At 52.3% G+C, this 23342-nt stretch overlaps 1 pseudogene; it reads right to left on the bottom strand.

Annotated features, from left to right (window-relative positions):
* Positions 1-4815: 4815 nt before the first annotated feature.
* LOC111153113 lies at positions 4816-20371 on the bottom strand (annotated as a pseudogene).
* Positions 20372-23342: the final 2971 nt, after the last annotated feature.

Here is a 23342-nt window from a genome sequence, read left to right as displayed (position 1 = left end):
ACAGGGGAGAGGCTGACACTTCAGCCGATGGGAACCGTAATTAACTCAAATACCCAGCTACGCGCGTCCAGCCCTGGGAACCGTATAACCACTAGTGACCAGAAACTGCCAAAGCCTAGAGTGTTTGAGAGAAGGTGGTACAACGAAGACAGGACGCCTGTGGCACTTCCAACACACAACTCTGGACACTCTCTTTGGGGCCCAGTTGTTCACTCCCATCAGCTGTAGCAACAGCATCTCCCATCCAGTGGCCCCGGGACTCTTCCCAGGCCATTTGAAAATGAATGACTGGATGTTAATGTTTTACAGACTCAAAAGACAATAAAATCAGCAAACTTGAGGGTGGAGGCTTGTAAAATTGATACAAAAAGAAACAAATGATCTAAACCATATTTCAAATGAATAACATACACATAAATGGGCCATAACTAACCCAAGTGATTTAGACTATTGAGACCATATGCCCTCAGGCTCAAGACAAAAAGAGCCTAAAATATATATCGAATTCTAATTAGTAAGCTTTTTTGCAGACATGGGTTGATAATTCTGAAATGACATTCTGTACATTCAAAGATTAAGCAAATAATACATTGCAGATAATGGGAGCCATGTTTCTCACTGCTGGAGAAGAGAGTTATATAAATTGCAAAAGGGGGAAGGATGAAAAGTACCTGAGAAGTCTCTTTTCCTTTTTTTTAAGATTTTATTTTTAAGTAATCTCTACCCCCAACATGGGGCTCGAACCTACAACCCCGACATCAAGAACTGTGCTCTACCCACTGAGCCAGCCAGATGCCCCAATACCTGGGAATTCTTCATACTATTTGGGAACATTTTTCCAAATGTGAACCAAAAAAATGGTTGGAATAGACCAGTGTTTCTTAAACTCCCTTATATTAAAAATCACCTGGGGCTTTTGGTTAAAATTTAAAACTCCAGGACTGCTTTTCCCTCCCAAGGTTTTCTGCATCTGTCCATTCGGGCCTGAAAATGTGCATTTTACAACATCAAACACATTTTCGAGAGGCTGGATTAAATTATATTTAAATTATCCATTGTTCCATGCTCTACAGGAGGCCAGAATTAAGCCAATTCTAGAAATCTGTTTCCCCAAGTGAAGAGAATGGGTGTGGCAACTCTCTCTTTGTCTAAAATACACATATTATAGAGTCGAAGCATTCATACAAATACCAAGAAGCCAGAGGAAAACCCCTTGCCCAATCTCCTGGGGAGAACATCCAGGAGAAATTCCAGAATTCTTCAAAAGTCAAGTGATCCATACATTTTCTAGAGTTAATACGTTTCAGGGATGAGTGGCTTGATTTCCATCCTTCCAACAGGACAAGTGCCTCCTGGTCTTGGGGCCTTTGCACATAAGCCACATCAACCCAAAACACGGGCCCCACAACATGCTGGCAAAGTGGGCCCTTTTTTACCCATCAAAGCTCTCCTCAGATGTCAGCTTCTCTGAGTGGCCATCCAATCTCCCCTGCCCTGTGCCTCCCACCTCCATTTCTCCACCAGGCTTATTTTCTTTAGCGTACTCACCACTATCTGAACTCATCCCTTTTCCCACTGACCATCAGCACATTTCCTCCACACAAGTGAGGTGGGTTTTCCTCACATCTCTTATCCCCAGTCCCTAAAACATCGAGATATATATATATATATATATATATATACATATATATATATATATATATATCAGGCACAAAAGAAATATCCACAGAATGATTTAACAACACACACGTGTGTAGCAATCTCTTTCTTACAACGAACACGTTTGCTGTGAGATAGGTGAAATGTAACAAAATCAAGAGGGAAATAGACCTTTATGGTAACAAATTTTATTTTCTTTCTCCCACACAGTTTAAGAAAACTAGACATTGCTGTAAGTTGGAAGAACATCTGAGTTTAGAAATGGGTCTTAGCCTTTTCGTCCATGATGGATTTGTTGGCTAGAAAATCAGAGGCTGGCATTCAACTAATAAGTTATAAAGTGTCATCATACAGTGTTAGTAGGTGTTTCATATAGTGCCGTGGCCAAAACAAATTTGGGACACAATAGAGCCACAGGAAGGGTTTATCCAGCACATGTGACCATTCCGTTCTCCTCCGCCTTACCTTACTTAGAACTTCTCACGTGAGCTGGGTTCCACAACAAGCACTTTGAGAAAGACTGCAGCAGACCAGATATTCGGACCACTTTGTACTCAAATGATTTCTAAAACCTCCCACTTCTCATTCTAATCCACAATGACAAATTCGCTTCTCTCTAAAAACTGAGCAATGGGAAGTGAAAGTCTTAAGATGAGCAGAGGAAGGTGAAGTTGACTACGTGGCCTCATTCACACACATTCAGGTTATATCGCAACTGTGGCCTCTGGGAAATTTTGGGGTAGCATTTCTCAAGCAGGGGGAGGAAGAAGAGGGACATCCCACTGGGAGTCTGTCACCCCTTTTGAGGCAGTGCCATGGCGAGCAGTTGCCACCAATGAAATGTGGTGGTGTATCTCAGGGGCGAATTGAGACACTCAAAAAACTCAAAAAAGCGCCACTGAGAGGCGCTACAGGAAAAGACACTTTCCCAGTGAGGTCTTCAGCTCACCCAACGCCAGCCTTTTTGACTTTCTGGGATGGCTTAAGCAAAACTCTAGCCCTAGTACTCTTAATACCTAAGGATAATTAATATATATGAACACAGTTCCCACATCTAGAAGCTTCCAAATCAGTATATTGGAAACTGTTCTCAAATTTTAACTTGTAACACTGTCCAAAATTATACCATGGGACTAAGTTTACCAAACATCTAAAAACATTATGAATCACGGCTCCTATTTTGTGGATCTAACATTTCTTTTTCCATTGTGAAGTGTGGTGGAAAAGCCACTTAACCAAAAATTAAATAATTTAAACGTCCTTCAAATGAATCACCTATTGTCTTTCAAACAAAGAACATTATTTTACTCTCTTTAAATAAGAGATATTAAAAAGCTTCATGTCTTTGGCATTACTGGAATAGGGTATTTAAACTTTGCACTTCTCAGCATAAAATCACAGTCACAGCAAGTTGAAATGGGAGCCCACAGACCCTGCTGGGGTAAAATTCCACTAACTAATGTTGCCAAAAACTAAATTTTGTCATGAAGCTGGCAATTAATGTACCAAAAATTTACCAGCCCATATAATGCTATCAGTCTACCTTCCCCAGAGGAAATAAACACATAATAAAACTAATGAAATATTTCTTGACCACTCTCATCCAATATAAATTTCTACTTGTCCTTAGAGGATTGGACAATGAACTATTCACAAGGCCGTTTGAGTTTCTGGGCCTGTTAACCATAGAGGAGTATTCTAAGATAGGGGGGTGTTCCTAAGTCAGCAAAGAAGATCCTGCTTTGTGATGGACAGCCCCTTAAGTCATTAGCAAGTGCAGACCAGGGTTTGATGGGCCTCTGTTAAAAACTGGTTTGCATCAGCATTTCTGTACTCTCCAAAAACACCATGAAATACTAAAATTTAACTCCCGATGCAAAAGATGAGAAATTGCTCAGTCTCATGCAGAGTAGAAAGCAAGGGGCTACATCCTTAGATGGTAGGTCATTGAAAATTCGGTCAATCACAGCAAGCTGATAGGCCCAGTGCCTTCTGGAATTCATGAGGAAATCATCTCTTCAAGTTTGGCCTGGGCCCCTTCTGCATTAGAATCACCTGGGTACTTGCTCAGATTCAGGGCAAATCTCCTCTAAAAGACCTACATTTTATATGACAAATGCAGAATCTCCTGACTTTGCCTGGAAATCTGCATTTGTCACAAACCTGCCAAGTGTTTCTGATTCACGGTAAAGCTTGAGAATCACTACAGTTGACCAACCCTTTAACAAGGTCTTAGCATCCCCTGCACACGAACTCTAACATCTGCAACATGCTTAAAAGGTTGAAGTGACATCAAATGTACAACATCCCCAAATATCGTGATGCCATTGGTTTAAAAGGTGACAGATGAACCCAGCCAACTGGGCTTAAGTCAGCCAACTCCTGCACACAACACATTTGACCCATACCACACAATACAGTGCAGCATCAAACTGGCAACAAAAAACAGAAAAAAAAACACAACATGGACACCCAGCCATGTGGGTGTTCCCATGACACGGGAATTGGCACTATAAGGCAAAACGGACTTATGGGAAAAAGGACTCTTTTCTATTCATTCCCTTCACTAGGTGGGGAAAGGAAGAAGACCCTTCCCCAAATTAGGTCTCTCCCTTCTGGAATGCTTCGCCTGTGCCCAGAGCTCCCACAGACACAACTTCCTCTGACTCAGGTTCCTTACACTGATCTTTCTGGCTCATTCTCCCACTGTGGAGCTCTTGGAAGAGGCTGTGCTATGTGGAACTCATCAAATAAAGCCAGTTCCATTTGCAAAGGGTAATACTACAAGGGTCGTGAAGCTTCATTCAAGTGTTTAACAGTCGAACTACAAAGGCAGCATGTTTCATCCAACTGTTTAAATAGGATTGAAAAACCCATTTTAAATAAATTTAAAACTTAATGAAATATTAAGAATCTGCCCAAACAAGGACTTACTTGAACCCTTCTTCCCCTTTTAAAATAATATAAAATCAGTGCACATCTAGGGAAATGTCCCGAGTTCAATACCTTATTGACAAGAACCCACTCAAAAATGCCAAGACATTAGCAACTGTAGCTATTTCAGACCCTGGAAACTGGTTCCCTGTGGCTGGCTTAGGGTGGCTAGGATGGGATAGCTTAAGGCTGACATCTGGCACGAAAAGTTTACGGTCTGAATCATGTTTCTTTTTTATGTAATTCTGGTTTGGGAATCCAATACAGAGCAGCTGAGAAATAAATTATGTTGCTGAGGCTGAAGACGAGGCACAGAAGGATGGCTCCAGCTATCTGAAGGAAATACAGGGGCCTGGCGTGTGCCAGGAGCCATTCCTTCCTCAGAGTCTTGTCCAGAAGGATGGCTTCCATCTGCATGTGAGTGGCCAGGATCACACACACGGAACAGCTGGTGACTGTGACCTACGGCAAACACAGAAAAGTCCACCAAGATCAGCAATGAAAAAGGAATGGCCTGTTGATTCTATACTGTGACCTGTAGGCTCAACACATTATCCTGGGTGAAGGAAGCCAGGCACAAGAGACCATGTACTGTCGGATTCCATCTATATCAAATATCCAGAAAAGGCAAATGCATAGACACGAGGTAGATTCGTGGTTGCTTCAGACCGGGGGTAGGAATTGGGACTAACAGGACACAGGCGTGAGGGATCTTACTGAGGCGAAGGTCATGTTCTAAAACTCATGTATGTGGATGGTTGTACAATTAGGTAAGTCTGTTAAAAGTATCATGGAATTGTATACTTGAAATTAGGGAATTCTTTGGTATGGAAAGTATGCCTCAATACATTTATTTTTAAAATGCAGTGTGAGGAAAAATAAAAAAGGCCACTGAGCAAAGCAAGTCCATGTTTCAAACACCTTATCCACCAGTCCTGTGTTTCACAGGAAGAGGTCTGGCCTCACATTCTGCCAAAGTTCACCTCTGCAGGACCAGCACTTCTCAGCTCCGATTCTGACTTCAGTGCCAAAGGAGAGGCCAACCAGACTTACAAGGTGGGTCCCCTACAGCCGGTTAATTCCACACATGACAGGGGGTTCTTCCTCCCCATGACCTGCAGGACCCTGGCTGGCCGGCAGAGGGGGTAGGGGTGGGGGTGGGCAGGGACACACTGAGTTGGTACTGGTGAGAAAAGGAGTCCACTGCCCAGGGCCCAAGGACTGTGTGTGGGACAACCCTCCGAAACCAGAAGATGAGAAGACAGCACGTGTCATGGACTGACTTGCATCTCCCTCTCCCCAGTTCTGAAGGTCAAGGTCCCAACCTCAGGTATCTCAGAATGTGGCCGTATTTGGGGATAGGATCTTTTAAGAGACAATTACATTAAAATGAGGTCACTAGATTGGATCCACGGCGATCTTCGAAGAAGAGGAGGTGGGGGCCTGGGCAGGCACATACACAGAGGAAAGACCACGTGAGGCGAGACCGAGAAGAAGGTCATCTGCAAGCCCGGGAGAGAAGCCTCGGGAGAGCCCAACCCCACCCCGACCTTGGTCTCAGCCTCCCGGCCTCCAAATCGTGAGAAAATGCATTTCTGTGGTATGAGCCCCAAGGTCTGTGACTCTTTGTTATGGCCATCCTAGCACCCAGATACAACACAAGAGTTCAAAAAGGATTCTTTCAGTAAAAAGAGAGAGAGAGGGAGAGATGTCATACCCCCAGGTCTTACCCCAGAGTAAGTATTCGATAACTGTGTCCTGGGAAGGGAGCGGCCTGGGCACCTGCAGTCCGGAGCAGAAGCAGAGTCAGGAATGGGAGTGTGGGAGCAAGAGCCCTCTCCGGTGGGTGGCCTGTGAGCCCCTTAGGGCAGGAGCTGCTGGCTCCTTGGGCTGCATCCCCTGGGGAAGAAGGTGTGCCCGGGTGAGCTGCCCCTGCCTTGCTTAGGCTCTACTAAGGGGCTGGTAGGATTGCCAAATGCATTTGGGATGCAGCAAAGAGCTTCTTGTCCCGCAGAGAGCCCTGCTCTCCAAGGATACACATCCAAGCAATGAAAGGTGACAGCTGAGCTCCCGGAGGCACAGACCTGTCTCCACCAGAGCAGGAGATCCAAAGACAGAAAACACCATGGGCACAGGATGTATCTGAGGTGTGACTGTGGCAAGAAAAGTGATCTCATCCCTCTGGCCCACCAGGAATGTGCAAGAACTTTCTCTAAACTGGCCCTTACCAGTCAGCACCTTGGCCCACACAGGAGAGGGAGGCCCACGTCTGGCAGACTCCATGAGTGCAAGACAGAGAACTTTCCAAACCCCTTGTTGGTGATCTGTCATTAACAATTGTCTGGCAAACGATCCTTCATAGGGGTGTCTTTCTGCTCTGCACCCCAAGGCCCAAGAGGATAGGACTAAAGGTGAATGAATGAAACATTATTAAGAAACCAGGGCATTGGCAAAAAAAGGCCCAGGGCAACCTTGCCCGCAGCCCCCAGACTTCAGATACAACCCCTGCTTCATCTAGGTGGGGCTGGGAGGTGGACATGGCTCCTGCAGGCAGGTTCCAGTCCCCTGGCCCTGTCTCTCTCCTTTTTGGGGGGAACCTGTCCTCCCAGCCTTACGATCTTTGCAATGCCTCCTGGTAGGAGAGAGTAAGTCAAAGAGATGAAGGTCTTCTCAGAATCAATGAAGCAAATGTGGCCATGTCTCAGGTGGGAGGAGATGGAAAATCACTGGGCAAAACGTGCTTGGGGAGAACCAAGGTCCCTGCCCACCATTCAAAGACAGGGACTGACCCTTGGATGCCCATGACAGCTTATCTAAGGAACACTGGTCCCCAGGACTCATCAACCTCACCAGAAGTGGCACTCAAGGGTGCCTCGTCCAGCCAGTGCCCACCCCACTTCCCTAGACAGGGAGGGAAGGCCCCTCCCCCACCACATTAGTTCTCTCACTGTAGTGAGCTCAGGTTCCCCTGGAGATTCCCACAGCCTGACACAGTGCTGGGCCCCCAGCCCCAAGCTTCTGGTGTTGGATGTCTGGGCGGGGACCTGAGAATTTGCATGTTCCCAGATGATACAGAAAATGACAGTCGGGGGGCCATACCTGAGAACCACTGCTCTACCGGGCCTCCTGGCCCCGCTGCGCCCACCCGAACGAGACAGACACTCTCCCCTCCTTAGCACGGTTCCCGCCATCTGGTTGCCTCAGAGCCAACTGCACTATCTGTCCCGTTCTTCTCCGGGGCTGCCCTCAGAGTCTGTTCAACAATGGGATTTCATGTTCTGGGTAAGGGTGGCACTCCTGGGGCCCCACAGCCCATAGGAGTGGCTCAGAATCCTAGACCCACCTGCTCTACCCCACCCTCCCCTGCCATCTGCTGGCTGCATAAAACCCGGCCTCAGCCCTCCAGTTCGGCTCTCCTGGTCTGCTCCTAAACAAGCTCCTGAGGAATGCTGCTCTCCCTGCCCCTGCTTCCCCTTCACACCGCACACACTGGCCAGTCTCTGGGTTGGAGGACCCCAGGTTACAGGGCCCCCCCACACACACACACACTCACCAATGTAGTCGAAGCGACCGGGTGCCAGGCGCTCTGGCAAGTGGGAGGAGTAGAAGAAAGAGGCCAGGAGGGTCATGGCCATGTGCATCTGGTGGCTCAAGATGGCTTTGTTCTGCGCCCCTCCCCAGGCAGCAGGAACAGCTGCGGGCAGTTAAGGAAGCAGGAGGTCTTGTGGGAGGCCCTCTCCCTTCTCATGGCCTCAAGGCATCTCTGCGCACATGTGTGGATGCTACAGGCCAAGGCCCTCATGCCTCAGGTCTGTGGCTTGGAAAGGGAAGTCTCAGGGACTGGGGGAGCAGAATTCCCATCCCGACTGTGATCATCCGAGACCCAGGGCAACTGTATTTTAATCCTCTAAATGCTCATAAAGACTTCTGGGTTATTTAGGTACAAACAAAAAGGAAAGAAATGAAGGAAAAGAAAAACCCTAGCAGACCTATTGCTACTCTACTGTCTGGGGGTTAAAGGTAAGTATAGTAAAAAGTGGTCTATTCACCCTTGAACTCACCTCCCACCAGCGCGTCGCCTGCTTTCATGTTCCTAATTACGGCTTTAAGGCCCAGAAATCCCTGGAAGGCCTTCTGAGTCATCAAAATGTACTAATTACGGCCATGATGCTGTGTAAGAGTTAAGCATCGTTTTTGTATTATCTTTGTGAAGAGCGACAGCAGCGGCCACTAACCTGGGGCACGGGGCCAGCCCCTTTCTTGCGCGATTTCATCAGCCCTGCCTCAACAATTACCATGAGGCGGACTCTACCATGAGGCGGACTCCAGCTTCCCATTTCGCAGATGAGGAAGCCAGGCCGGAGGGTGATGTGCAAACCGCGAATGAGCAGGGACGTCGGGATCCGGATCCAGGCAGGATGATTCCAGAACCTGTGTCCTCATCACTGTGATTCAGGATGAGACCTCCCCGCCCCACTGCCCACAGTCTGCCGCAGCCGGGCACCAGGAGCACACCGTGTCCGTAACGCGGACCTCTGGGGTGTGATCTGGTGGGGTGTGGGACCGGCGTGTTCTCTGCTCTGGTTTCCTGTGCGTGTTCTCTGTCCTCCGGGAAGGATCAGGGGAATCTCCCCTGGGCCCACACAGGTGGAGCCTGCTCTGACCCTCCCTGTTCTGTCCCTGCTTCACGCATCAAACCTCAGGCTGCCCTGGGAGAGGAAATCCACTCACTGGGTGCAGGCCATGTTTCAGGCACGGCTGAGCCCTTCAGATCTGCGGATTAAATGAACCCTCTCCACCCTGCTGTGCAAGAGGGGATGTTGGCCTCATTTACAAATGAGGAAACCGAGGCTCAGAGAGGTTATGTGGATTGCCTAAGGTCACACAGCCAGTGAGGAGTGGGACTCAGATTTGAAATCAGGTCCGTCTAATTTGAGAGTGTCTGGACTCTCCCCACTTCTTGTGTCCCTGCCACACCCTCTTCCTGTTCTCTTACCTGTTCTCTGTCTAATCCCCATCTATCCTTAAGACCCCCATTCATACTTTTTCCTTTGCTACTAGTATGTTAATTGATGATAATACATAATGGGTTTATTAGACACTTGTCACTGGCTAGCATTTTATATGTTCTCTCAAGAAATCGTTCCCACAGGCTGATGGACTGAGGTGTTACTACCATGCGTATTTTACAGCTGTAAGAAATTGAGGCACAGAGATGGTACATAACTTGTCAAAGTCCTACAGTGAGTACATATTAGAGATCTGCCTCCAGAGCCAGCTCTCCTGGTCCCTCCACTAAACCCCAGGCTGCCTCCCCTTTGCAGCCCTCCATGATTACTTCTGAGCCCTGAGTCAGTGCTGGCCACTGATGCATCGCCTGTGGTCTGTCACAACGTCTATGTTCCTTCTGTCTCCTAACTACTCTGTACCCACTAGTAAGGAAGTTCTCGACTCCCGTGTGCCTTGCAGTGACTAGCATGGCGCTCTGACCCCCAGGAGCTCAGGAAATGGCAGGGTCCCGGCAATGCCAACGGGCAGGGAAAAGACGGAGCCTGGCTCTTACCCTGTAGAAGATGGGAAGGTAGCCCCAGGTGTAGGGATAAGCAAAGGTGAGGACACGAAGCATCTTACAGAGCCCGGGCTTCTGGATTTCAAGAAACCTAGATCGGGAAAGGAAAAGGGGGAAGAAATGGGAATGAAAACAGCTTCAGTAAATGACATGCGCATGCACATTATGCATAACCGAGGGCAAGTCATCAACAGAAAGAAGGCAGGTATCTTAGGCAACCTTCCTCCTGAGGCCAGCAGCTTCTCCAATGGCTTCATCTACTTCTCCTGCCACGATGGCTGCATGTGGAAAGGCCTCAGGGGAAACCATCTCCTGGGGCTGTGTCATGAGAAGCAATGGTGTCCAAAGAAGCCAGGAAGGAGGTACTGGGCTGGGAAGGCCCTTCAAGAGGCAAGTTATCTAAATGCCAAAGAGTCTTTTCGAAGTCCAGTAACAACAGGACAGGGAGACATGTGGGGTGTGGGCGGCCCCCAGGCACAGGTCCCTGGGGCGAGCACGTCTGGGAAAGACGAGATGTCTGACTAGTCAGAGCTGCCCAGGTGACCTCTGTGCAGAAGCCCTTGCTTTAGGGAAGTATTGAATGACTTGGAGATGTTCTGGAATCCTTAGTGCCACACCCAGGGACACTGGCCTAGGGAAACTGAGTAAATGTGGCCTTTCTTCCTCCACATCATCAACCCCCCTCCAGTCCAAAGATGAAGCAAACCTTAAAATGAGTGGTGCTGACTGTGGTAGAGAGGGCCAGGCCTCCCAGATGGAGGCTGACAGGGCCTCAGCTGGCTTGGGCCCAGCCGGGGTGGGGCTGGCAGCCCAGGGTGAGGGGAGTGGGGCAGCCCAGATGGCAGGCTGGATACCAGGAGGACAGGAGAGGAGCAGGGAGATCTCTGCATAGCCCTGCACTGGGCTCAGGTTAGGGGTGCTCAGGCCCCAGGACATGAGACAGGGCAGGTCCCTGCTTCAATACCACAGGGTAGCTGGGTCCTCTCTCTGTGCCCACAGGGGTCCCCACAAAGGTGGTGTGCAGAGTCAGGGTGCCAAGACTGGTGGGATGGCTGCCCTGGGGCAGTGAGTAGACAAGGGAGGCCCTTCCTGACAGTCCTGCCCCTCAGCACACTCTCTAGCGTGGATGGAATCTGTGTCCCACCACCGCTCTGCACCCCTGTTCCCCAGACACCCTGTCCCAGCCCACAGCCTGCCCTTTCCCCCACCAAACAGGCTCCACCCAGCCCAGGCCCTTGGTCCCTGGCCAGATCACTCCTGTCCCCACTGCCAGTGCAGTCACCTGACTACAAAGCCCTCTGCTCCCCATGTCCTTTGGTGTGGGGCAGTGCAGACTCCCACATCCGCCCCCTGAGCCATCAGGAGACGCTCATGTGCCCCAAGCTGATATGTTTGTCCAGCCCTCGGGGAAGCCAAGCCTGAGGATCCCTGCTCCAGAGTAAGAGGCAGCTGCCGTGGGCCCCAGGGAAGCCCCACAGACTCCAGGGATAAGCTCCAACTTTCAAGCATATGTGTGCGTGTCTCTCCTTTCCTGACCCCGTCCTAAGTCAGAGAAACACACACAGGAATGGGATAGAGAAGCAAGAGAAGCTGAAGAAAAAGGAGGAAGAGAAATAAGGGACCTCAATTTATCACCCTCCCAAAGGAGACCCCCCAGCCTTGGAGTAAACCACCAGCCCTGGGAGAGATGAGGCCACACCAGGCCTTGATGCACAGGCAGTGTCTGACCTGGACAACCCGGGTTTGAGCCCTGTCTCAGTCCTCTGTGATCATGCGACCCCCCAGCAGGTTAGGTAACCTCTGTGTACCCCAAAGTCCTCACATGTAACACAGGGACCACAACTGTCCCGCCTCACGGGCTTGTTGTAAGGATCTGATAATCCATACTTGCAAGGAGGAGCTCACGTCACAGAGGAAAGCTCCATAAATGGCAGCTTTTAATAAAAGGTGTGTAATGGGATTCATTCTCTCCCCATTCCCACCTTAGAGCTCTGCTGTGCCAGGGAACAGGAACAGGAGGGAACAGACCGGTTCTGGGAGACTTGCCTAAAGTCAGATGCGCTGATAAGAGACAGAGCTAGGATTTACACCCAGCATGGTCTGGTTTCCAAGTTTCACACTCCCACCCCTCCTGCAGGCAGAGCCAGCCTCGGACCACTACCCAGCCTTCATCCTTGCCCATACCCGTGCTGCCCCAGGGAGCAAATGGGACATGCTCCCATTGCCCCCCACAGCCAGAGTCTGTCTCAACAGCCTTCACAGCCTACCCTGGCCAACCCACTCCAACCACAATCCCGCTCCCCCCTTTCCCAGGCATGGTCACCGTCTATCCTTTCTGGGTTCTAAGAGGCTCGCTACGAAAGCACACTCTTTCTGTGACCACTTACACAGGAAAAAAGCTGGCTCTGGCTGGCGAGGGCCATCCCCCAAACCATGGATATCCGGTGGCTTGAGACAACATTTCTCCCGGCCTGGTAAAGTGCTTCCCCAGGGGCAAACAAACCAGCTTCTCCATCTGCAGAGCCGAGTCTACAGGGGGGAAAAAAAAAAAAGGAGAAAAAGCAGAACAGAAAAGAGACAACAAGAGAGAGTAAAAGGCAGAAGGGCGCTGCGGCCACAGAGGAGCCTCCCACTACCAAGGTGCAATTCCACAGTTAGCCACAGGGTGTCGCCCCAGCCAGAGATTCCGGGAAGGAGAGGCAGGAGCCACAGAATCCTCCAAAGAAAGCACTGGTTGCCCCCCTCCCCTCCAGTCTCCAAAGCCCCGCCTGGTAAGCCTGTCCGTGCACAGCCCAGTGGAGATACCAGTTTACAGAAAGTCAGGCCTCATCTGCCGAGAGCCAGGTTGGCAGGAAGCACTGGATTTTGGCAGAAGCCTTCACCATCCACCAGGAGAGGGTCTGTTCTAGAAGCTGATAAATCTTGTTGCAACAAAGCTGGCAGGAGGTACAAGCAAATTCTGGAACCAGTGCTTGACCAGCGGCCTTTGGAAACATTCTATCGCAGAGAGGAGTGTGTGTGTGCACGTGTGTGGTGCGTTTATGGCTGTTTTATTGTGTGGGTGACATCGCAGGAACACAGACATTTCCACGTGCTGGCCCCTGGGTCTAGTAGCAGGTTGTCATCTGGCTGAGCCCTCAGAACCCCTGACCGCCTGTGAGCCTCCTGCCTCCAGCTCTAACCTCCGAAGCCCCTCCCTGGTCTGCCGGGGGCCACAGCTCCACCCACCGCCCAGGCGTGGCTCACATGGCACAGCCCACTTTCCACCAGGGATGAAAAGTCACCTCTCTCCCTCACAGCACTGATCACAGGGCATTTCACTGGGCAACTATTTGTCAAAACAAAACAACCTCTGGACACCTTGGATGAGTGAATAAAGAGCCTACAGGGACTTGTGATGAACAGCAAACTCTGGGTGACTGACGTCCCTAAGGGAGTGAGAACGCCTTGCTGGGCTTCTGGGTGTCCAGCGGGTTGAGCAGGCCAGGTCTCTGTCACCCCATGTTGCTCTGAGAGCCACAGAGAGGTCATGCGTTCCCTCATCTCCCTTCTCAAATGCTACAGAAGCAGCAGGCGGGTTTCTGGAACATTCATTTGAACTAGATTCAAGGGAGTCCACAGTGCTCTATGTGGAGACTGACCTCAAGGACAGGTAGTATAATGGAAAGAATGCCACTTAGACCGTGATATTCTAGTAAGCACGTGAATAAGTAAAACCCACCCAGGACGTCTGTGGTCTGCTTCTTGCTCAGGGAAGGAGATGGCGGTTCTCTGGCACTCCTGGCCACACCATGGACTAATGGAGTCCAGGGCGGAGGGAGGGTGGGTTTAGGGGAGGAGGAAGATGAGGAGAGAAATCTTGTAAAAGACTCTGAAGCCCTAGCATGATAAGACACCCAGAGACATCTCAGATGTCCTTGTTTAAGGTGAAGCCAGAAGTCCATGAAATCCGGGACCCCACGGGGCCCTGGCCCTTCTCTCCACCTGCTTCTCCTCAAGTGAATAGGCGCTGAGTCTGTCTTGGTCCAGGAGCCAGCTTTCTCGCTCCTCCAACACTGTAGACGAAAAAGGGAATGAAAACAAGAAAGGGAAGAGGACCAGGCGAGAAGGGACACCAAAGCGCCCTCTGATGGGACATCCCACTCTGCCTCTCGCTTCCTTCCTCAGCATCTATTCCAGCACAGGCCCCCACGCCAGCAGCCACGGACACACCTGGAAGCACCTCGTGGCATGGCCCTCCTGCAGAGATCACTGTCCTTCGCCAGCACAGGACCAGGCCACGGCAGGGCACACGAGGCACATCAAATCCCAGCCACTGTCAGAGACCCTCTCTAGCCACTCTTCTCCTTCCAGCTGTGTGGCTCCAGAAACTCTGAAGCCCCCTACCACCGCCCAGGGCCATCTTCTCCGGCCCCCTCCCCCTGTGCAGGCTGTGTGCTCTGTCCCAATGACCCTTCCCTCCTCTCCAGCTCGGGTGTTCAACCTCCCTCAATATTCTGTCCCAGTACTGCTCTGCAGAACTTTGTGTATCAAAGCAGGTGTCATTTTGTATTATCATTATATGCATATATTACATTCTGTACCACTATACTCTATATGCCATTTAGTCTGGCCCTTAGAGAAAATGATGACTCCATCTGGGCTTTTGGGGGTCTGCAGTTGGCTTTAACTAACACACTGGGTGCTCTCTCATGACAAGGGCTGTGCCTCACTCCTCCTGCTATTCCCAGGTCTTATATGATGCCTGGAGTATGGTAGGCATTTAAGGAATGTTGAGTGAGTGATTGGTTAGTTAGTTGGCTGGCTGGTTGTTTGGTTGGTTGGATGGATGGATGGATGGATGGGTGGATGGGTGGATGGATGGATGGATGGAGTGGGTGGGTGGTTGAGTAGATGGATGGATGAGTGGATAGGGAGGTGGATGAATGGATGGATGGCAGGGTCAGGTGGGTAGATGGGTGGATAGATGGCTGGTTGGGTAGAAAGATGGGTGAATGGGTGGGTAGATGGATGGATAGGTGGTGGTTAGGAAGGGGGATGGTGAACAAGAAGGTGGGTGGATGAATGGTTGGATAATAGAATAGCAAGATGTGTCCCATAAGTAAACTGAAATAATCCATTTCATTGACAAGGGAGAACCCTCCAAACACAGGCATCAAGAGATTCCTGGCCAGCCTACTCTGCCAAATAAATGTGTCCAAAGGTAACAGGCATGCCACATCCAGAAGACCCATTTTTTATTAACAACGAGGATGGATTTCTGGTCAGAAGAAATCCATCCACCCAGGTGGCTTATAGATGATTCAGGAAGCTTTAAGGGGAAAAAAAATAATAATAATAAGGCAGCTAAGCTAACTTGCGCTGGGGATTCCTAGGAAAACAATCCTGGATTATGAACCCTGGGACTATTTCTTCAACACTCATGGAGCCTTCCATGCCCCCTCAACCCACAGTGCTCACCTCTCTCCAATCCCAAATTCCAAAGAGTTCAGCTACACAGCCAACAGGAGTTAACCAGACAGGATCATGACTCCTCCAGGGACCAGAGCTAGGTGTGTCCACACATCTGGGCCCCACACCTCCAGGCCACGCTTCATCTCTCCTGGGCTGTTGCTGACATCCAGGTTACTTTTCTATGTGTGTCATGCCTTGTCTCACCCCAGGCAGGGCCCAATCCCCTCCTCCCCATCACCCGTGCACCCGTCGAAGCTCCAGCCTGGCACAGAGGCTGCACTCCAGAAGAAGTTTCTAATTGATAGGCGTCCTTGAGGAAGTGGGGAGAAGGCAAGAGTAACCCGGTCCAGAGGGGCAGACCCATTGTCCTCACAGCTGTAGGGGGGGGCTCTGCATTTCCAGGGACAAAGAAGAGAGTTCAGCTCCCACTCCCTCCCCAGGCTTGTTTTCGAGGGAGAATAAACCTTTATGTTGACCCTGGGTCTAGAAATGAGATGCCCTCCACGCAAAGCAACTCCATGCTCCCAACCGGTCTCAAGACAGGCAAGTGGAGACCAGCTGGGGCAAGTGTTCTTGATGCTCTTTAAGAATCTCTATTCTTCCATTTTTTACAGAAAACCAGCTTGTCCAGTTTGTGAAACCTGCCTGCCTTCAGTCTCACGATACCCAAGTGTCACTGGAGGAAAGGGAGAGCCATAGTCATTGCAGACAAGGTACAGAAGCTTTCCTCCCCCTCCTTTACCTCCTGGGGCAGGGGGACTGTGGTTCAATGGGGAGCCTCCGCCCGGCTCCCTGGAACCGAGAATGGGGTTAGAGGATTGGGTGCAACCTGTCAGCCTCCCATGAACCCTTTCCTAAGCCACCCCCGAGAGCCCCCAGCCCGGGCAGCACCCAGCATCCCAGCCCCATCCAGACAGGGCTGTCCCCCCAACACTACCATTGGAAGAGGTTCCCTAAATCATTTAGGGAAGCAGAAATGTGGGCAGTTGGTTTTTACAAAGCTTAGTAAACTAGAGTCATTAGCCCCCAAGCAACATCTCTGGTATTCACACTCCAATGAGCTTTCTTGAGTGGAAGGAGAAACCAGAGGGAATGAGAGTCAGCCATGTGCGTGAGCCTCACAGCCACGGGGCTTTCCCGGGGATACGACGGACACCTGAATGTCATCAGCCAGCGAGTGCATGCATCTAGACATGGGCCCGCTCAGTCACCGCCAGCAGACTGCCCACTGATGGGGCGCCGCCTCTAGGCCAGGCGTGTGGGGCACGTTCTCTGCAACCCTTACATCCATCTCACAAGGTAGGTAGGTGTGTGGGCCCCATTTTACAGATGAGCAAACTGAGGTCCAAGAAAGCTAAACAAGTGACCCACCCTGCAACCGGTCCAGCTTCATCATTCATAGGGCCCAGGGCAGAAGGAAAGTATGGGACCTCTTGTTCAAAAATCATTATGCATTTCAAGACTGTGACAGCAGAGCGTTAAGTCAAGTATGGAGTCCCCTCAGACGCCCCAGATGGCTGCCTGGGAAGCGGGGCTGGAGCCGAGCCCCAGGTTTCTGAGCGTCCCTTCCCTGGAGCATCCCCAACCACCCGTCTGAGGCCCAGTGGCCGGGTACCTGGAGTAGCAGGAGAGGCCGGTGCGGAAGACGGTGTTCAGCACGGCCAAGGGCACGTAGTAGTCATGGAAGGTGGTGCACACCATCACGTCCGGGAGGGAATAGGCCGAGTACGTGATGGCTGAGCCTGGGGAGGAGAAAACCAGCCTTGGGCTGGCAGCGAGGCCGCAGCATGGCTTCCTCTGGGAAGCCTGACCCCAGCCCGTGGCTGAGCCCAGCCACCACACCTGGTTTGTGCCTTGTCCCCCTACCCCCCAACACCCTCCCTCTCTTCTCTGCCTACCCCAACCCTCCCCTCAGAATGAGCCCAGCATGGCCCCAGGGCTTTACACTGGGTAACTCACATAATCCTGACAATCACCCCCTACCATAAACCCTGCCCTTGTCCTCATTTACAGAGGACGGCGCAAGGGCACAGAGAGGGTTAGCAACCCACCTGGGGGGCACGCAGCTAGAAAGCGGCAAAGCCAAGCTTCCACCTGAGGCAGTTCAGGGACAGTCTCCACTCTGATCCCCAAGCTCTGGTCCATGATGACCCCTGAGGGTGCCCAGCTTTTCTGAGTGCGCCCATGACACAGGGCGCCCCTCGTGGAAAGATGGACGTTGCAGGGAGCGAGGGGCCTGGCCAAGGCGAGGAGGCATATGGTATCAGTGGGCTGGGGACAGGCCAGCTGAGAGGCGAGTGTGAAAGGCTAGCCTTTGGCATTTCATTGCTTTAGGTTTGGGAATCTGGGACAGGAGGGTTCCCAAAGGGCCCTTGGGAGACCTGTCTGCCGCAGCTTTCCTTTGAAAGAAGGGACATCACCGTCCTTTTCAAAGGGACCACGTGTGTCCAGGGACCTGGCCCAGAAGGCCTCCCCAGCTACCCTCACCAGGTCTCCTCTGGGAGAGACAGCCCCAGGCCTGTCTGCCCAGGGCCTCGCGGGTCCAACCTATGGTCACCTGTTATTCCAAAGACCCAGAGAACACCGGAATCCTAGCTCAGGGCTGACCGGGACCTCGACCGCACCAAGTTCAAGCTCTCCCTCTGAACCCATTTGACAGATGGGGTCGGGTCCCAGCCAGGTGGTGTTCCCCGGGGTGACAAAGGCAGAAAGAGCTGGGAATCAGCAGGCTGCCTGTGGGACGTCCACTGGGAAGTGCCTCCTGGGGGATAGACTCTTCCCCAGACTGATCTGGAGTGGGAGAGTCTCCTCTGGCCAAGGATGCATTCGCTCTGGGTATGCTGATGGGGGCTGAGCAGTATGCCAAGCTCCGCAGGCAACACAGGAGCAGAGGAGCCTCAGACCCTGCCCAAAATAGCAGTGGGAAGCCAAATGACTTCTGCTAAGAAATAGATCTTTTCCACTGTTCCAGGCACAGAGCCCGAAAACCCGTGGAACTTCCTAAGCCAGGAGAGCAAGGAAGTTGTCTTTAGTTATGTTAATGAGGTGACTTGGAAAGTACCTGCAGCTTGGGACCTGGTTGTCAGGAGAACCAACCCTGTTACCTGAGGGTTGGAACTTCCAGCCCCACAGCCCTGACCTCTGGGAGGGGAAGGCGGATGGCCAATGATTTCATCAATCCTGACGAATGAAGTCTCCATAAAAACCCAAACGGAAGGAGGCGCCTGGTGGCTCAGTGGGTTAAAGCCTCTGCCTTCGGATCAGGTCATGATCCCAGGGTCCTGGGATCGAGCCTCACATCCAGCCTCACATCGAGCCTCACATCCAGCCTCACATCCAGCCTCACATCCAGCCTCACATCCAGCCTCACATCGCGCTCTCTGCTCAGCGGGGAGCCTGCTTCCTCCTCTCTCCCTCTGCCTGCTTCTCTGCCTACTTGTGATCTCCGTCTGTCAAATAAATAAAAAAAATCTTTAAAAAAAAAACCAAACGGAGGTTCAGAGAGTTTCCGGGTTGGTGACCATGTGGTGATTCAGGGAGGGGGGAGTGCTCAGAGGACACCCTTGCTGGAGCCCTTCCCCACACCCTGCCCTGCACATCTCTTCCAGCTGGCTGTTCCTGACTTTGATCCCTTATAATCAGCTGGTAATCGAGTGCGTAAAATGTTTCTCTGAGCTCTGGGAGCCAGGGTCATGGAGCCTTGGGTGTATATTCAGTCTGTAACAACCTGGATTTGTGTCTGGCATTGGCGGGGTCAGGGGCAGTCTTGGGGGATTGAACTCTTCACCTGTGGAAATGGATGCGGTCACCAGGAGGACAGTGTCAGAAATGAGCGGAATTGTAGGACATCCAGCTGCTGTCGGAGAAATGCTTGAGGTGGTGTGGGGACCCGCCCCACACACCCCCACACACACACATTGTACTGATGCTCAGATCCCTTTAGAGGGCATTCTGGGGCGCAGGAAAAGAGGCAGCTTTGGATTCCAGACTAAGGAAAGTAAACATCCTCTTGAGGCCATAGACAGTCATGGAAGGTTTCTGAGTGAGGGATTAAGACAGCCAAACCTAGCAAAAATGCATAGGATGGCCTAGAGGGAGGAACAGCTGGAAAGCAGGGAGGAAGCAGAAGCAAACACCACCCCCAGGGGACTGCAGGTTTCCACAGGATAGAAGCGAGAAGAGGAAGGAGAGATGGCTGTGGACAAAGGGGCAGGGAGTCTGAGGTGGAAGCCAGAGGTCCCAGTCTGGGGGCTCGGAGGAAGCCACGGGTGGGGGCCCAGTGTTGAAGGGCCTGCAGGGACGGAAAGGGGAAATTCCCAGGTAAGACCTATGGGACTGTACCAGACCCCGAGAAAATAACAAATCCAGAAAGCCAGTGATAGGAAGTGAGACGGTTCAGGGTGGTGGCTGACCCCAGTGGCTATGGTTTGAACCCGGGCTCTGCCATTTACACGCCACGTGACCTGATCACTTCTCTTCATGGTGCCTCATTATTCTCACCTGTAGTGCGTGTATCATGAGAGCCGCCATCCCAGGGACTGATGTCAAGGTCAAGAACACAGTTGTGGTAATGGATCCCCTCGGAGGCTAAGAGCCAGGCACTGTGCTGTGCACCTCACCTGCGACACTCAGCTCATTTTCGTGTCCGAAGAGGATACGACGCCGAGTTTGTAGATGAGAGGACTGGGGTTTAGTGAGGCTAAGAAACTCGCCCAAGACTGAGGGGCTGGAGGCAGCTGGGCCACAAACAGGCATTGCAGGATGCCGTCCTCCCCAACCCCATGATGTTTCTTGGATGCCGTCTAGTGGGAGTTCCCAAATGCCTGCTCTTAGCATGAGTCTGGGCAGGTGATCAAGGGCTCTGGAAGCCTCTGGACTAAGGAGTTTGAACTTCACCTGGGGTAACTGGGTCTTAAGTGGGAGGGGAGTCATGGTCAGAAGGTTTAGAGAACCCTGGGTGGGGGAGGGGAGGAGGCAAGAATCGGGGAGGGGCAGGAGACAGAGAGGAGGCTGTGGTCAGGTGTAGGGGAGAGGTGGGAAGGTCAGAGCAAAGCCCAGGTCTGGGAGCCATCCGAGGAATATGGGGAAGAGACTCACCTGAACTAACTAATGGACAGGATGGCAGGGGCGTGGGAGGGAGGGGAACCTGAGGGTCATTTACAGATTCTGACTCGAGAGACCAGGTCAGGGTGGAACCAGGAGCCAGGTGAGGCACTGCGGGAGGGGGAGTGCATGTGTGTGCTGGGGGGGGTGGGGAGGGATGGGAGGGACAGTCTCAGTCACAGGGCTGGACCCAGCGTGGAGCCTGGGTTAGTGGTAGACTAGGATGGGCTTGGGAGAGCCTGGTCCAGAGGTCTTGGGGCATGGTGTGCAGTCACCCTGATGCCGGCCTGCACGACAACAGAGGCCTGAGGCCAGATTCTGAGCTTGCCTGCTGCCAGATGACCAGCAGAGCGGGGAGCCGGCAGAAGAGAAGGAGAACGTGCCCACTAGGCAGGAGGAGAAGCAGGAGTGATGTGATGGCGACCAGAGAAAGGGAGGTGGTTCGGGGAGCACGGAGGGGTGGGAGGTGACACGGTAAGCCTGTGTATGTGTGTGTGTGTCTGTGTGTCTGTGCATGCACATGTGTGCATATCTGTGTGTGCACGTGTGTGTGTGTGTGAGTTGTGAAGGGAGGGAGGGGAGGAAACGGGATGGAGACGTGATCCACACGGACACCCTCTTGGACAAGGGAAGACAAGGCCTTTGCTTTCAGACCTAAACAGGAGCAAGAGCAGGAGGGAGAAGAGACCAGAGCAGGGATACTTGGGGACAGGATGCCACCAGATGGGGAGAGAAGCAGAGCCAGAAGGAAGGGGCCCCATAGTCGTCAGAAAAACATGGGGAGGCTCAAGGGTCAACACCCAACCTCGCCTGCTTTGGGTTCACCCCTCGGTTCCCGTGGCACTTTGAGCACAAGGCTAACTCACCGAAACCTCTCGACAAGCTGGGTTCATGACGCCCCCTTCTCTGCCAGGCAGGAGAGAGAGACCCGCCCTGACATGCGAGCTGCTCCCCCGGCCTATGACGACAAATGGTTAAGGTTTTGGAGATCCCACAAAGTGACTGTTAAACCCCGCCAGCACAGCTCTGGACAAGTTTCCCACAAAACACTCGTCAGGAACCTGGAGGAGGCACAGACATTCCCGTGACTCTTCTGCAAGCCCATCCAGGCCTTCTGGTGGGCTCCGCTCAGGACTCCCCCTGCCACCCAGGAGGAAACTGTGCCACTGGGAGCTGCGGGATACACTCAGAGCAGAGAAACCTGCACACCCACCTCAGGCCACCCTCACATTCAGCGCCCCCTTCTGCCAAAAGAAGCCGGAGCCTGAGGCTCAGGCTCACAACCTAACTCAGCTCTGCCCAACCCCCCCACCCCCGCCAAGCTTGCCTCTGCGGAGGGCCACCCCGGAGCCTGTGGGTGGCTCGCTGTCTCCCATGCCCGCAACACGCACCTAGCGAGAAAGCGATCTCAGCACGAGGTCGACGCGGGGCCTGAATCGCTCGCCCAACACCGGCCAATTCTCATGAGCTTTCTGCCCAAATCCATGTCAATTTGGGCAGAAAGCTCGTGAGAATTGTCCAGAAAGCCCTGGCGAACTCGCTTCCGGCAGCGGGGGTCTCAGGGGGAGTCGCCTGGGCCCAGCCTGGGGTCCCGAGTGATGTCGCCCGAAGCCCACGGGAAAGCCCTCGAAACACTGGTTGCTCACACGGCCGCCCCTGCCTCCTCTGAACGCTGGCCAACCCCGCCCTCTACTCAGCCCCCCAGGGAGCCTGCTTGAGCAGGGACAGGTAGGTCCTCCCATGCCCCTAGGCCTGCACCCTAACCCTGGGTTGAGTTCTCATACTTCCATCCATAGAGTCTTGGCCCTGAAGCCCCCCAGATTGAGAATCCCGAGCCATACCCCAGGGGACTGCCTGCCCCCCAGGAGGAAACCGTGCCATTCGGAGCTGTGCCAAACCCACAGAATGGGAGAAACTCCTTAACCCCCTGAGGCCACCGTCAACACTGGCGGCCCCCCTGCCACAAACCCAGAGCCTGAAGCCCTGTCTGACTGTTGCCCTCCCCTCAGCCCCCTGTGATCTCCCTCAGCACCCGCAGATCTTTCCTGTACTCCCAGACTCTCCTGGGACTCTTCCTGGGGCATATTCTGGGAACAAAGTTCATGTCAGGGCCCCAGAAACCTCTGACACTGGTTATAACAAGACTCTGGGATGTTAATGGAGTCCCAAGCCATGGGCCATCTCCGAGTTTGTCTGCAAAGACATGGTTGGTGGGAAACCCATGTGCTGACAGAGGGTGGAGGAAGATGGAAAACACTAGGCTTCTCCATCATGACGGCACAAGTGGCCTAGGCCAGGCCTGTGCCAGTGCCACAGAGGGCCCAGGAAGCCAGGTGCTCCATAACATTGCTGAGGGCTGAATCACACTCGTCCTGAAGCCTACGCATGCCAGATCCTCCCCTAACTCAGGAGAAGCCCAAATGTGCTCATGGTCTTGGCCTGAACAAGACGAGCACCTGTGTGGTATAGAACCCGCAAGATAGACCACCAGGCAGTGGGGACTGACTCAGCCAAACAATACCTACATGGGATTCAACCACAGACAAACGTGTTGTGGGAAGCTCGAGGCTGACAGAGAAATGGGGTGGGGGAGGGAACTCCTGAGGCCTTCATTGTTGGCCAA

This window comes from Enhydra lutris, unplaced genomic scaffold, assembly GCF_002288905.1.
Source record: "Enhydra lutris kenyoni isolate GAN:26980312 unplaced genomic scaffold, ASM228890v2 scaffoldscaffold31, whole genome shotgun sequence".
In the NCBI taxonomy this organism is placed as follows: Eukaryota; Metazoa; Chordata; class Mammalia; order Carnivora; family Mustelidae; genus Enhydra; species Enhydra lutris.
The sequence above is the reverse complement of the archived record's forward strand: the minus strand, read 5'-3'. Positions and strand labels throughout refer to the sequence as shown.